Genomic DNA, 14,842 nt, shown 5'->3' with positions numbered 1-14,842 from the left:
CTGGCCTACTCCCACTCATCCTTCAAATGTCAGTTTAAATGTCACCTCCTTGGGGAAGTCTTCTCTGACCCTCAGGCTAGGTTAGAACTGTACCTTTTCTAATCCTTATCACACTTGAGAAGTTATTCATGCAGTTATTAGATTAATATCTCCCCTGCCCCACTAGACATAAATTCCATGAGGGCAGGAACCAAGTCTGTCTTATTCACCACATTATCCCTAGTTCCTGGTAGATGGAAGGCGCTCAATAAATTGGCAGTGGAATCACAGATTTGACCTCAAAAGCACAAGAAGCAAAAGAATAGATAAATTGGACTTCATCAAAATTAAAAACTTTGGAGCCTGAAAGGAAACTACTAAAAAGTAAAAAGACAACCCACACAATGGGAGAAAATATTTGCAAACATATATCTCATAAGGGTCTAGTATCCAGAATATATAAAGAACTCCTACAACTCAACAGCAAAAGTATAAAAAACCTGATTTAAAAACAAGCAAAGGACTTGAATAGACACTTCTCAGAAGATATGCAAATAGCCAACACGCAGAGGAAAAGGTGCTCAACCCCATTAGTTGTTAGGGAAACGCGAGTCAAATCCAGAATGAGATACCACTTCACATCCACTAGGATGACTATCGTCAAAAAGTCAGATGAGGGCTTCCCTGGTGGTGCAGTGGTTGAGAGTCTGCCTGCAGATGCAGGGGACACGGATTCGTGCCCCGGTCCGGGAGGATCCCACATGCTGCGGAGCGGCTGGGCCCGTGAGCCATGGCCGCTGAGCCTGCGCGTCAGGCCACAACAGTGAGAGGCCCCCGAACCGCAAAAAAAAACAAAAAACCAAAGTCAGATGATAACAAGCATTGGTGAGGATATAGAGAAATTGGAACACTCCTATTTTGCTGGTAGGAATGTAAAATGATACAGTCACTTTGGAAACTAGTCTGGCAGTTCCTCAAAAGTTAAACACAGAGTTACCATACGTAATACTGTGATTTATAATAACAGACATATATTTGGTCTTCAACCCCATTCCTGGCACAGAGCTCCTAAAGCCCTTGGAATTTCCTATGATAAGAGTGATAAAGGTGTCCCTTGTATGTTAATAAGGTGACTTTGGGGAAAGCCCTTAGGTAACCTAAGGTTAGGAACTGGCTGCCAGGGGAAGCAAAGGCGACAGGAGAGGGGTGGAACTTTCAGTATAACCCCCCTCCACCCTCTGCGAGGAGAGAGGGGCTGGAGGCTGAATCAGTCATTGGCCAGTGTTTTAATCAGTCATGCCTATGTAATGAAGCTTCCATCAAAACCCGAAGGACAGGGCTCAGGGTTCAGAGCTTCCAGGTTGGTAAATACATGGAGATTTGGGGAGTGTGGAACCTTCAGAGAGGGTATGGAAGCTCTTAACCCTTTCTTCATACCTTGCCCTATGCAACTCTTCCATCTGGCTCTTCCTGGATTACATCATTTTATAATAAACTGGTGATCTAGTAAGTAGGATGTTTCTCTGAGTTCTGTGAGCCACTCTAGCAAATGAATTGAACCCATGAGTGGGTCTTAGGATCCTCTGATTTACAGTCAGTCAGAAGTACAGGTAACAACCTGGACTTGCAACTGGCATGTGAAACCCGAGGGGTGTGGTAGTTGGAACCTCCGATCTGTAGCCCATCAGTCAGAAGCACAGGTGACAGCTTGTGACAAGCATCTGAAGGGGGAGGGGGCGAGGGACAGTCTTGTGGGACTGAACCCTGAACCTTTGGAATCTGATGCTGTCTCCATGTAGTGTCAGAATTCAGTTGAATTGTAGGACACTCAGCTGGTGTTGGAAAACTGCTCCTCGTTAGTGTGAGGGAACTTCTCCCCACTGGAATTGGTACCAGAACCTATTTACCATATGACTGAGCCATTCCACTCCTAAGGTATCTAGGTATTTACCCAAGAGAAATGAAAACATAAGCTTATATGTGAATGTTCATAGCAATGTTATTCATAATAACCAAAAGATGGAAACAACCCCATTGTCTATCAACAGAGGAATAGATAAACAAAATGTGATGTAGCCATACAATGGAATCTTATCCAGCCATGAAAACGAATGAAGTACTGATTCAACATACAACATGGATGATCCTTGAAAACATGCGCTAAGTGAAATAAGCCAGTCACAAAAGACCACATATTATATGGTTCCATTTATGTGAAATGTCCAGAACAGGCAAATCCATAAGAGACAGAAGGAGATTAATGGTTGCTTAGGGCTGAAGAGGATGGGGGCTGGGGCTGGGGGTGGGTGATAGCTAAAGGGTAGGAAATTTCTTTTCTTTTAATCATTTTTTTATTGGAACTTCCCGGGCGGTCCAAGTGGTTAAGACTCTGCACTTCCACTGCAGGGGGCATGGGTTCAATCCCTGATTGTGGAACTAAGATCCTGCATGCAGCGGGGCACGGCCAAAAAAAAAAAAATCATTTTTAAAAATTGAAGTATAGTTAATTTACAATGTTGTGTTAGTTTCAGGTATACAGCAAAGTGATTCAGATACATATATTCTTTTCCAGATTCTTTTCCATTATAGGTTATTACAAGATATTGGATATCTTGTAATATCCAATACATTACAATATCCAATGTAATACCCTGTGCTATACAGTAGGTCCTTGTTATCTATTTTATGTATAATAGTTGTGTATATGTTAATCCCAAGCTCTTAATTTCTCTCCCCTCCCCCATCCTCTTTGGTTTGTTTTCTGTGTCTGTGAGTCTATTTCTGTTTTGTAAATAAGTTCATTTGTATCTTTTTTTATTTTTATTTTTTTAAATTTATTTATTTTTGCGGTACGCCTCTCACTGCTGTGGCCTCTCCCGTTGCGGAGCACAGGCTCCGGACGCGCAGGCTAAGCGGCCATGGCTCACGGGCCCAGCCGCTCCGCGGCATGTGGGATCTTCCCGGACCGGGGCACGAACCCGTGTCCCCTGCATCGGCAGGCGGACTCTCAACCACTGTGCCACCAGGGAAGCCCTCAAATTGTTTTTTTTAATAAATTTATTTATTTATTTTTGGCTGTGTTGGGTCTTCGTTGCTGCACGCAGGCTTTCTCTAGTTGTGGCGAGCGGAGCTGCTCTTCGTTGCAGTGCACGGGCTTCTCATTGCGGTGGCTTCTCTTTTTCTGGAGCATGGGCTCTAGGCGCACGGGCTTCAGTACTTGTGGCATGCGGGCTCAGTAGTTGTGGCTCGCAGGCTCTAGAGCACAGGCTCAGTAGTTGTGGTACACAGGCTTAGTTGCTCCGCGGCATGTGGGATCTTCCCGGACCAGGGATCAAACCCGTGTCTCCTGCATTGGCAGGCAGACTCTTAAACACAGTGCCACCAGGGAAGTCCCCTATTTTCAGTTTTTTAAGGAACCTCCATACTCTTCTCCATAGTGGCTGTATCGATTTACATTCCCACCAACAGTGTACGAGGATTCACTTTCCTCCACACCCTCACAACCATTTATTGTTTGTAGACTTTTTATTTTATTTTAATAAATTTATTTACTTTTGGCTGCATTGGATCTTTTTTTACATAAATTTATTTATTGATTCATTTATTGGCTGCGTTGGGTCTTCGTTGCTGCGCATAGGCTTTCTCTAGTTGCGGTGAGCAGGGTCTGCTCCCAGTTGCAGTGCACGGGCTTCTTATTGCAGTGGCTTCTCTTGTTGCGGAGCACAGGCTCTAGGCGCACAGGCTTCAGTAGTTGTGGCTCGCGGGCTCTGGAGTGCAGGCTCAGTAGTTGTGGCGCATGGGCTTAGTTGCTCCGTGGCATGTGGGATCTTCCCGGACCAGGGCTCGAACCCATGTCCCCAGCATTGGCAGGGGTATTCTTAACCACTGCACCACCAGGGAAGCCCCTATAGACTTTTTAATAATGGCCATTCTGACTGGTGTGAGGTGATGCCTCATTGTAGTTTTGATTTGTGTTTCTCTAATAATTAGTGGTGTTGAGCATCTTTTCATGTGCCTGTTGGCCATCCGTATGTCTTCTTTGGAGAAATGTCTATTTAGGTCTTCTGCCCATTTTTTTATTGGATTTTTTTGATATTGAGCTGTATGAGCTGTTAGTATATTTTGGAAATTAATCCCTTGTCAGTAGCATCATTTGCAAATATTTTCTCCTAGTCGGTAGGTTGTCTTTTCATTGTTTATGGTTTCCTTTGCTGTGCAAAACCTTTTAAGTTTAATTAGGTCCCATTTGTTTATTTTTGTTTTTATTGCCATTACTCTAGGAGACAGATCCAAAAAATATTGCTGTGATTTATGTCAAAGAATGTTCTGCATATGTTTTCCTCTAGGAGTTTTATAGTATCCAGTCCTACATTTAGGTCTTCAATCCATGTTGAGTTTTTATTTTAATTTTGAGTTTATTTTTTGTATATGGTATTAGAGAATGTTCTAATTTCATTCGTTTACATGTAGCTGTCCATTATTCCCAGCACCACTTATTGAGGAGACTGTCTTTTCTCCATTGTATATTCTTGCCTCCCTGTCATAGATTAATTGACCATAAGCACATGGGTTTCTTTCTGGGCTTTCTATCAGCAATTTTCTTTCTTTTCTTTTTTTTAACATCTTTATTGGGGTATAATTGCTTTACAATGGTGTGTTAATTTCTGCTTTATAACAAAGTGAATCAGTTATACATATACATATGTTCCCATATCTCTTCCCTCTTGCATCTCCCTCCCACCCACCCTCCCTATCCCACCCCTCCAGGCGGGCACAAAGCACCGAGCTGATCTCCCTGTGCTATGCGGCTGCTTCCCACTAGCTATCTACCTTACGTTTGGTAGTGTATATATGTCCATGCCTCTCTCTCGCTTTGTCACAACTCACCCTTCCCCCTCCCCATATCCTCAAGTCCATTCTTTAGTAGGTCTGTGTCTTTATTCCTGTATTACCCCTAGGTTCCTCATGACATTATTTTTTCTTAAATTCCATATATATGTGTTAGCATACGGTATTTGTCTTTCTCTTTCTGACTTACTTCACGCTGTATGACAGACTCTAGGTCTATCCACCTCATTAAAAATAGCTCAATTTCGTTATTTTTTATGGCTGAGTAATATTCCATTGTATATATGTGCCACATCTTCTTTATCCATTCATCCGATGATGGGCGCTTAGGTTGTTTCCATCTCTGGGCTATTGTAAATAGAGCTGCAATGAACATTTTGGTACATGACTCTTTTTGAATTATGGTTTTCTCAGGGTATATGCCCAGTAGTGGGATTGCTGGGTCATATGGTAGTTCTATTTGTAGTTTTTTAAGGAATCTCCATACTGTTCACCATAGTGGCTGTACCAATTCACATTCCCACCAGGAGTGCAAGAGTGTTCCCTTTTCTCCACACCCTCTCCAGCATTTATTGTTTCTAGATTTTTTGATGATCGCCATTCTGACTGGTGTGAGATGATATCTCATTGTAGTTTTGATTTGCATTTCCCTAATGATTAATGATGTTGAGCATTCTTTCATGTGTTTGTTGGCAATCTGTATATCTTCTTTGGAGAAATGTCTATTTAGGTCTTCTGCCCAGTTTTGGATTGGGTTGTTTGTTTTTTTTGTTATTGAGCTGCATGAGCTGCTTGTAAATTTTGGAAATTAATCCTTTGTCAGTTGCTTCATTTGCAAATATTTTCTCCTATTCTGAGGGTTGTCTTTTGGTCTTGTTTATGGTTTCCTTTGCTGTGCAAAAGCTTTGAAGTTTCATTAGGTCCCATTTGTTTATTTTTGTTTTTATTTCCATTTCTCTAGGAGGTGGGTCAAAAAGGATCTTGCTGTGATTTATGTCATAGAGTGTTCTGCCTATGTTTTCCTCTAAGAGTTTGATAGCTTCTGGCCTTACATTTAGGTCTTTAATCCATTTTGAGCTTATTTTTGTGTATGGTGTTAGGGAGTGATCTAATCTCATACTTTTACATGTACCTGTCCAGTTTTCCCAGCACCACTTATTGAAGAGGCTGTCCTTTCTCCACTGTACATTCCTGCCTCCTTTATCAAAGATAAGGTGACCATATGTGCTTGGGTTTATCTCTGGGATTTCTATCCTGTTCCATTGATCTATCTTTCTGTTTTTGTGCCAGTACCATACTGTCTTGATTACTGTAGCTTTGTAGTATACTCTGCAGTCAGGGAGCCTGATTCCTCCAGCTCCATTTTTCGTTCTCAACATTGCTTTGGCTATTCGGGGTCTTTTGTGTTTCTATACAACTTGTGAAATTTTTTGTTCTAGTTCTGTGAAAAATGCCAGTAGTAGTTTGATAGGGATTGCATTGAATCTGTAGATTGCTTTGGGTAGTAGAGTCATTTTCACAATGTTGATTCTTCCAATCCAAGAACATGGTATATCTCTCCATCTACTAGTATCATCTTCAATTTCTTTCATCAGTGTCTTATAATTTTCTGCATACAGGTCTTTTGTCTCCTTAGGTACGTTTATTCTAGATATTGTATTCTTTTTGTTGCAATGGTAAATGGGAGTGTTTTCTTGATTTCACTTTCAGATTTTTCATCATTAGTGTATAGGAATGCCAGAGATTTCTGTGCATTAATTTTGTATCCTGCTACTTTACCAAATTCATTGATTAGCTCTAGGAGTTTTCTGGTAGCATCTTTAGGATTCTCTATGTGTAGTATCATGTCATCTGCAAACAGTGACAGCTTTACTTCTTCTTTTCCGATTTGGATTCCTTTTATTTCCTTTTCTTCTCTGATTGCTGTGGCTAAACCTTCCAAAACTATATTGAGTAAGAGTGGTGAGAGTGGGCAACCTTGTCTTGTTCCTGATCTTAGTGGAAACGCTTTCAGTTTTTCACCATTGAGGATGATGTTGGCTGTGGGTTTGTCATATATGGCCTTTATTATGTTGAGGAAAGTTCCCTCTATGCCTACTTTCTGCAGGGTTTTTATCATAAATGGGTGTTGAATTTTGTGAAAAGCTTTCTCTGCATCTATTGAGATGATCATATGGTTTTTCTCCTTCAATTTGTTAATATGGTTTATCACATTAATTGATTTGCGTATATTGAAGAATCCTTCCATTCCTGGAATAAACCCCACTTGATCATGGTGTATGATCCTTTTAATGTGCTGTTGGATTCTGTTTGCTAGTATTTTGTTGAGGATTTTTGCATCTATGTTCATCAGTGATATTGGCCTGTAGTTTTCTTTCTTTGTGACATCCTTGTCCGGTTTTGGTATCAAGGTGATGGTGGCCTCGTAGAAAGAATTTGGGAGTGTTTCTCCCTCTGCTATATTTTGGAAGAGTTTGAGAAGGGTAGGTGTTAGCTCTTCTCTAAATGTTTGATAGAATTCACCTGTGAAGACATCTGGTCCTGGGCTTTTGTTTGTTGGAAGGTTTTTTATCACAGTTTCAATTTCAGTGCTTGTGATTGGTCTGTTCATATTTTCTATTTCTTCCTGATTCAGTCTTGGCAGGTTGTGCATTTCTAAGAATTTGTCCATTTCTTCCAGGTTGTCCATTTTATTGGCATAGAATTGCTTGTAGTAATCGCTCATGATCTTTTGTATTTCTGCAGTGTCAGTTGTTACTTCTCCTTTTTCATTTCTAATTCTATTGATTTGAGTCTTCTCCCTTTTTTTCTTGATGAGTCTGGCTAATGGTTTATCTATTTTGTTTATCTTCTCAAAGAACCAGCTTTTAGTTTTATTGATCTTTGCTATCGTTTCCTTCATTTCTTCTTCATTTATTTCTGATCTGATTTTTATGATTTCTTTCCTTCTGCTGACTTTGGGGGTTTTTTTGTTCTTCTTTCTCTAATTGCTTTAGGTGCAAGGTTAGGTTGTTTATTTGAGATGTTTCCTGTTTCTTAAGGTGAGCTTGTATTGCTATAAACTTCCCTCTTAGAACTGCTTTTGCTGCATCCCATAGATTTTGGATCGTCGTCTCTCCATTGTCATTTGTTTCTAGGTAATTTTTAATTTCCTCTTTGATTTCTTCAGTGATCAGTTCGTTATTAAGTAGTGTATTGTTTAGCCTCCATGTGTTTGTATTTTTTACAGATCTTTTCCTGTAATTGATATCTAGTCTTATGGCATTGTGTTTGGAAAAGATACTTGATACAATTTCAATTTTCTTAAATTTACCAAGGCTTGATTTGTGACCCAAGATATGATCTATCCTGCAGAATGTTCCATGAGCACTTGAGAAAAATGTGCATTCTGTTGTTTTTGGATGGAGTGTCCTATAAATATCAATTAAGACTATCTTGTTTAATGTATCATTTAAAGCTTGTGTTTCCTTATTTATTTTCATTTTGGATGATCTGTCCATTGGTGAAAGTGGGGTGTTAAAGTCCCCTACTATGAATGTTTTACTGTCAATTTCCCCTTTTATGGCTGTTATTATTTGCCTTATGTATTGAGGTGCTCCTATGTTGGGTGCATAAATATTTACAATTGCTATATCTTCTTCTTGGATCAATCCCTTGATCATTATGTAGTGTCCTTCTTTATCTCTTCTAATCGTCTTTATTTTAAAGTCTTTTGTCTGATATGAGAATTGCGACTCCAGCTTTCTTTTGGTTTCCATTTGCATGGAACATCTTTTTCCATCCCCTTACTTTCAGTCTGTATGTGTCTCTAGGTCTGAAGTGGGTCTCTTGTAGACAGCATATACATGGGTCTTGTTTTTGTATCCATTCAGCCAATCTGTGTCTTTTGGTGGGAGCATTTAGTCCATTTACATTTAAGGTAATTATCGATATGTATGTTCCTATTCCCATTTTCGAAATTGTTTTGAGTTCGTTATTGTAGGTCTTTTCCTTCTCTTGTGTTTCTTGCCTAGAGAAATTCCTTTAGCATTTGTTGTAAAGCTGGTTTGGTGGTGCTGAACTCTCTCAGCTTTTGCTTGTCTGTAAAGGTTTTAATTTCTCCATCAAATCTGAATGAGATCCTTGCTGGGTAGAGTAATCTTTGTTGCAGGTTTTTCTCCTTCATCGCTTTCAGTATGTCCTGCCACTCTATTCTGGCTTGCAGGATTTCTGCTGAGAGATCAGCTGTTAACCTTATGGGGATTCCCTTGTGTGTTATTTGTTGTTTTTCCCTTGCTGCTTTTAATATGCTTTCTTTGTATTTAATTTTTGACAGTTTGATTAATATGTGTCTTGGCGTATTTCTCCTTGGATTTATCCTTTATGGGACTCTCTGTGCTTCCTGGACTTGATTAACTATTTCCTTTCCCATATTAGGGAAGTTTTCAACTATAATCTCTTCAAATATTTTCTCAGTCCCTTTCTTTTTCTCTTCTTCTTCTGGAACCCCTATAATTCGAATGTTGGTGCATTTAATGTGGTCCCAGAGGTCTCTGAGACTGTCCTCAGTTCTTTTCATTCTTTTTTCTTTATTCTGCTCTGCAGTAGTTATTTCCATTATTTTATCTTTCAGGTCACTTATGCGTTCTTCTGCCTCAGTTATTCTGCTATTGATCCCATCTAGAGTATTTTTCATTTCATTTATTGTGTTGTTCATCACTGTTTGTTTCATCTTTAGTTCTTCTAGGTCCTTGTTAAATGTTTCTTGCATTTTGCCTATTCTATTTCCAAGATTTTGGATCATCTTTACTATCATTATTCTGAATTCTTTTTCAGGTAGACTGCCTGTTTCCTCTTCATTTGTTAGGTCTCGTGGGTTTTTATCTTGCTCCTTCATCTGCTGTGTGTTTTTCTGTCTTCTCATTTTGCTTATCTTACTGTGTTTGGGGTCTCCTTTTTGCAGGCTGCAGGTTCGTAGTTCCCGTTGTTTTTGGTGTCTGTCTGCAGTGGCTAAGGTTGGTTCAGTGGGTTGTGTAGGCTTCCTGGTGGAGGGGACTAGTGCCTGTGTTCCAGTGGATGAGGCTGGATCTTGTCTTTCTGGTGGGCAGGTCCACGTCTGGTGGTGTGTTTTGGGGTGCCTGTGTTTTGCGGTGCCTGGGACTTATTATGATTTTAGGCAGCCTCTCTGCTAATGGGTGGGGTTGTGTTCCTGTTTTGCTAGTTGTTTGGCATAGGGTGTCCAGCACTGTAGCTTGCTGGTCATTGAGTGAAGCTGGGTGGTGGTGTCGAGATGGAGATCTCTGGGAGATTTTCACCGTTTGCTATTATGTGGAGCTGGGAGGTCTCTTGTTGACCAGTGTCCTGAAGTTGGCTCTCCCACCTCAGAGGCACAGCACTGACTCCTGGCTGCAGCACCAAGAGCCTTTCATCCACATGGCTCAGAATAAAAGGGAGAGAAAGTAGAGAGAAGGAATTAGTAGAAGTAGGAAGAAAGAAGGAAAGAAAGAAAGAAAGGAGGGAAGGAAGGAAGGAAGAAAGAAAGAAAGAAAGAAAGAAGAAAAGAAGGAAAGAAGCAAAGAAAGAAAGCAAGGAGGAAGGGAGGGAGGGACGGTGGGAGGAAGGAAGGAAGGAGGGAAGGAAGGAAAAAAGAAAGAAAGAAAGAAGATAAAGTAAAATAAAGTAAAATATAATAAAGTTATTAAATTAAAAAATAATTATTAAGAAAAAAAAATTTTTTTAATGGACGGATAGAACCTTAGGATAAATGGTGGAAGCAAAGCTATACAGACAAAATCTCACACAGAAGCATACACATACACACTCACAAAAAGAGGAAAAGGGAAAAAAATCATAAATCTTGCTCTCAAAGTCCACCTCCTCAATTTGGGATGATTTGTTGTCTAAAGGAGGGAAGGATGGAAGGAAGGAAGGAAGGACGGAAGGAAAGAAAGAAAGAAAGAAAGAAAGAAAGAAAGAAAGAAAGAAAGAAAGAAAGAAAGAAAGAAAAAGAAAGAAAGAAGATAAAGTAAAATAAAATTATTAAAATTAATTATTAAGAAAAAAATTTTTTTAAAAAACGGACGGATAGAACCCTAGGACAAATGGTGGAAGCAAAGCTATACAGACAAAATCTCACACGGAAACATACACACTCACAAAAAGAGGAAAAGGGGAAAAAATCATAAATCTTGCTCCCAAAGTCCACCTCCTTAATTTGGGATGATTGGTTGACTATTCAGGTATTCCACAGATGCAGGTACATCAAGTTGGTTGTGGCGCTTTAATCTGCTGCTTCTGAGGCTGCTGGGAGAGATTTCCCTTTCTCTTCTTTGTTCTCACAGCTCCCGGGGCTCAGCTTTGGATTTGGCCCCGCCTCTGCGTGTAGGTCGCTGGAGGGCGTCTGTTTTTTGCTCAGACAGGACAGGGTTAAAGGAGCCACTGATTCGGGGGCTCTGGCTCACTCAGGCCGGGGGGCGGGAGGGGCGCGGAGTGCGGGGCGAGCCTGCGGCGGCAGAGGCCGGCGTGACGGCGTGACGTTGCGCCGGCGTGACGTTGCACCAGCCTGAGGCGCGCCATGCGTTCTCCCGGAGGAGTTGACCCTGGATCCCGGGACCCTGGCAGTGGCGGGCTGCACAGGCTCCCCGGAAGGGGGGTGTGGATAGTGATCTGTGCTCGCACACAGGCTTGTTGGTGGCGGCAGCAGCAGCCTTGGCGTCTCATGCCCGTCTCTGGGGTCCGCGCTTTTAGCCGCAGCTCGCGCCCGTCTCTGGAGCTCCTTTAAGCAGCGCTCTTAATCCCTTCTCTTCGAGCACCAGGAAACAAAGAGGTAAGAAAAAGTCTCTTGCCCCTTTGGCAGCTCCAGACTTTTCCCCGGACTCCCTCCCGGCCAGCCGTGGCGCACTAGCCCCTTCAGGCTGTGTTCACGCTGCCAACCCCATTCCTCTCCCTGCGCTCCAACCGAAGCCCAAGCCTCAGCTCGCAGCCCCACCCGCCCTGGCGGGTGAGCAGACAAGCCTCTCGGGCAGGTGAGTGCCGGTCGGCACCCATCCTCTGGGCGGGAATCTCACCGCATTGCCCTCCGCACCCCTGTTGCTGTGCTCTCCTCCGCGGCTCTGAAGCTTTCCCCCTCCGCCACCCGCAGTCTCCCGGCAATTTCCTTTTAAGGTGATGAAAATGTTCTAAAATTGAGTTTGGTAATGGCTGCACATATCTGTGAATATACTAAAAACCACTGAACTGTACACTTTAAATGAGTGAATTGTATACTCCGTGAATTATATCTTATTAAAACTGTTACTTAAAAAAAAAAAACAGAAAGAACCAGAGAGAAATGTCCTCTTAGATTAGAGAGCAGTGAGAACAGAGTTACTGAATTAATGAAAGAGAAGTGAGGAGGGGCGGCCTTCAGAAAGGGAAGGAGGAAGAAGTATATAAATAGAAAGCTGACAGAGGAATTAGAAGAACTAGAGCAATGAGGTCCCTGGGTGTGGAGATAAGGCTCCTTCCAGGCCTCAGAGGCCCTGAAGCAACCCTGTAAGCTCAGTTCAGTGTGATAAATGGTGTTCACATAGGGGCCCTGGGTCATTACAACCAGGTTTAAAGTGTTTAGTATCTCTGTTGAAGAAGGCAGAGAAGTTTATGACACATCCTAAATAGGTAACAGTCTAAAAGCTTGGGTTCATATGGGCGCACTCCTCAGTCATCCAGAAAATGTACGTTTATGGAGCACACTCAACAGATAAGGTCCTCCTGAATTCAGAACATTTTAAGGGTGTGATGGTCTTTTTGATATGTCAACTTGGCAAGGCTCCAGCCGCCAGTTACTCAAACACTAATCTAGGTGTTTCAGTCAAGGTATTTTGCAGATGTAATTAAAGTCCACAGTTAGCTCACTTTAAGTAAAGGAGATTATCTTAGATAACATAGGTGGGCCTGATTTAATCAGGTGCGAAGCCTTAAAAGCCGGGTTGAGGCTCTCCCAAGAAAAGAAATTCTGCCTGTGGGCAGCAGCTTCAGCCAGTGGACAGCCATGCCTGTGAGATCCTGTCTGCCTTTCCTGAAGGCCTGCCCTGGGAGTTCCCAATTTGCCTCTCAGGCCTCAAAATCACAGAAGCCAATTCCTTGCAATAAAACCCTCATTATATATCTCCTACTTGTCGTGCTTCTCTGGGTGAACACTGACTCATAAAAAAGCAACTGTGTTACTCCAAGATAATAAATTTGTGATCAAATTAAAGTTTATTCAGATGGAACATATCTAATGCCTAGATGGTGGTTTCTAATACCATTCTCCAATAAAAGGAACCAAGGTTCCTTGTCTCCCTGGAGAAATGGCTGATTCTGGGCTGGGGAAGTAGTGGATTTATACCATAAGTATAAAATAAACATCCAGGGACTTCCCTAGTGGTCCAGTGGAAGACACGGAAGAACCTTAAATGCATTATTACTAAGTGAACAAAGCCAATTCAAAAAGGCTACATACTGGGACTTCCCTGGTGGCGCAGTGGTTAAGACTTCATGCTCCCAATGCAGGGGGCTGAGGTTCGATCCCTGGTCAGGGAACTAGATCCCACAGGCCGCAACTAAGAGTTCTCATTCCGCAACTCAAAGATCCCGCTTGCTGCAAACTAAAGACCCGACGTAGCCAAATAAATAAATAAAAATCCATACGTCCATTTTGATATAAACAAATGACAGAATAAGTAAACAGGGAAGAAGAGACAAATCTCCCATGCAGAAAAATTCTGGGTAATTTATGGAGCTCCTCGTCTCTTGAAGAGTTAAAGAAGGGGGAGCATAACTCCCCACTTCTTAAGAGCTGCACATTGTGACTTACTTCCAAAGAGTACGGTCGGGAAGGGGGAAAATAGAGTAACTGTACAGTGGAGAAACCTGACCAACACTACTTCAGCCAGTTGATCAAGGTTAACATCAATGATGATAAATCATGGTGAGAGTACATACCCTTGAAATGATCTGATAAGAACGGCCCTGTGATCTTCCTTCCCCAAAACTTATAACCTCAGTCTGATAATGAGAAAAACATCAAACACAATCCAATAGAGGGGCGTCCTAAAAAATATTTGACCAGTACTCAAAACTGTCAAGCTCATGTTGTTGAACCCAAGTTCATGGGCCTGACACACAGTGAAGCCAAACAAATAGAAACATCAGAGTTTGGAGCAGAGAAAGGTTTATTGCTAGGGCCAAGCAAAGAGTTCTGATCCAAACTCAAACGTTTTGGTTTGTTTGGCCTCACTGTACATTGGGCCCACAAACTTGGGTTCGACAGCAGTCATCAGAAACAAGGAGAGGGCTTCCCTGGTGGCGCAGTGGTTGAGAGTCCGCCTGCCGATGCAGGGGACGTGGGTTCGTGCCCCGGTCCGGGAGGATCCCATGTGCCGTGGAGCGGCTGGGCCCGTGAACCATGGCCTCTGAGCCTGCGCGTCCGGAGCCTGTGCTCCACAGCGAAAGAGGCCACAGCGGTGAGAGGCCCGCGTACCGCAAAAAAAAAAAAAAAAAAAAACAAGGAGAATCTGAGACACTATCACAGCCAAGAGGAGCCTAAGGAGACATAACTACTATATGCCAAAGTGGTATCCTGGATGGGATCTTGGAGCAGAAAAAGGCTATTAGGTAAAAACTAAAAAAATCTGAATAGGGGCTTCCCTGGTGGCGCAGTGGTTGGGAGTCCGCCTGCTGATGCAGGGGACGCGGGTTCATGCCCCGGGATCCCGCGTGCCGCGGAGCGGCTGGGCCCGTGCATCAGGAGCCTGTGCTCCTCAGCGGGAGAGGCCACAGCGGTGAGAGGCCCGCGTACCGAAAAAAAAAAAATCTGAATAAACTATGAACTTTATATTATCTTCTCGACTTTTCTCGAAATCTAATACTGTTCTAAAAAATAAAGTCTATTAAAAAACTAGAGGGACTTCCCTGGTGGTCCAGTGGCTAGGGCTCCATGCTCCCAATGCAGAGGGCCCGGGTTCGATCCCTGGTCAGGGAACTAGATCTCACATGCTGCAACTAAAAGATTCCA

The sequence above is a fragment of the Tursiops truncatus genome, chromosome X (genome assembly GCF_011762595.2).
Source record: "Tursiops truncatus isolate mTurTru1 chromosome X, mTurTru1.mat.Y, whole genome shotgun sequence".
Classification (NCBI taxonomy): domain Eukaryota; kingdom Metazoa; phylum Chordata; class Mammalia; order Artiodactyla; family Delphinidae; genus Tursiops; species Tursiops truncatus.
This window is presented reverse-complemented; position numbering follows the sequence as displayed.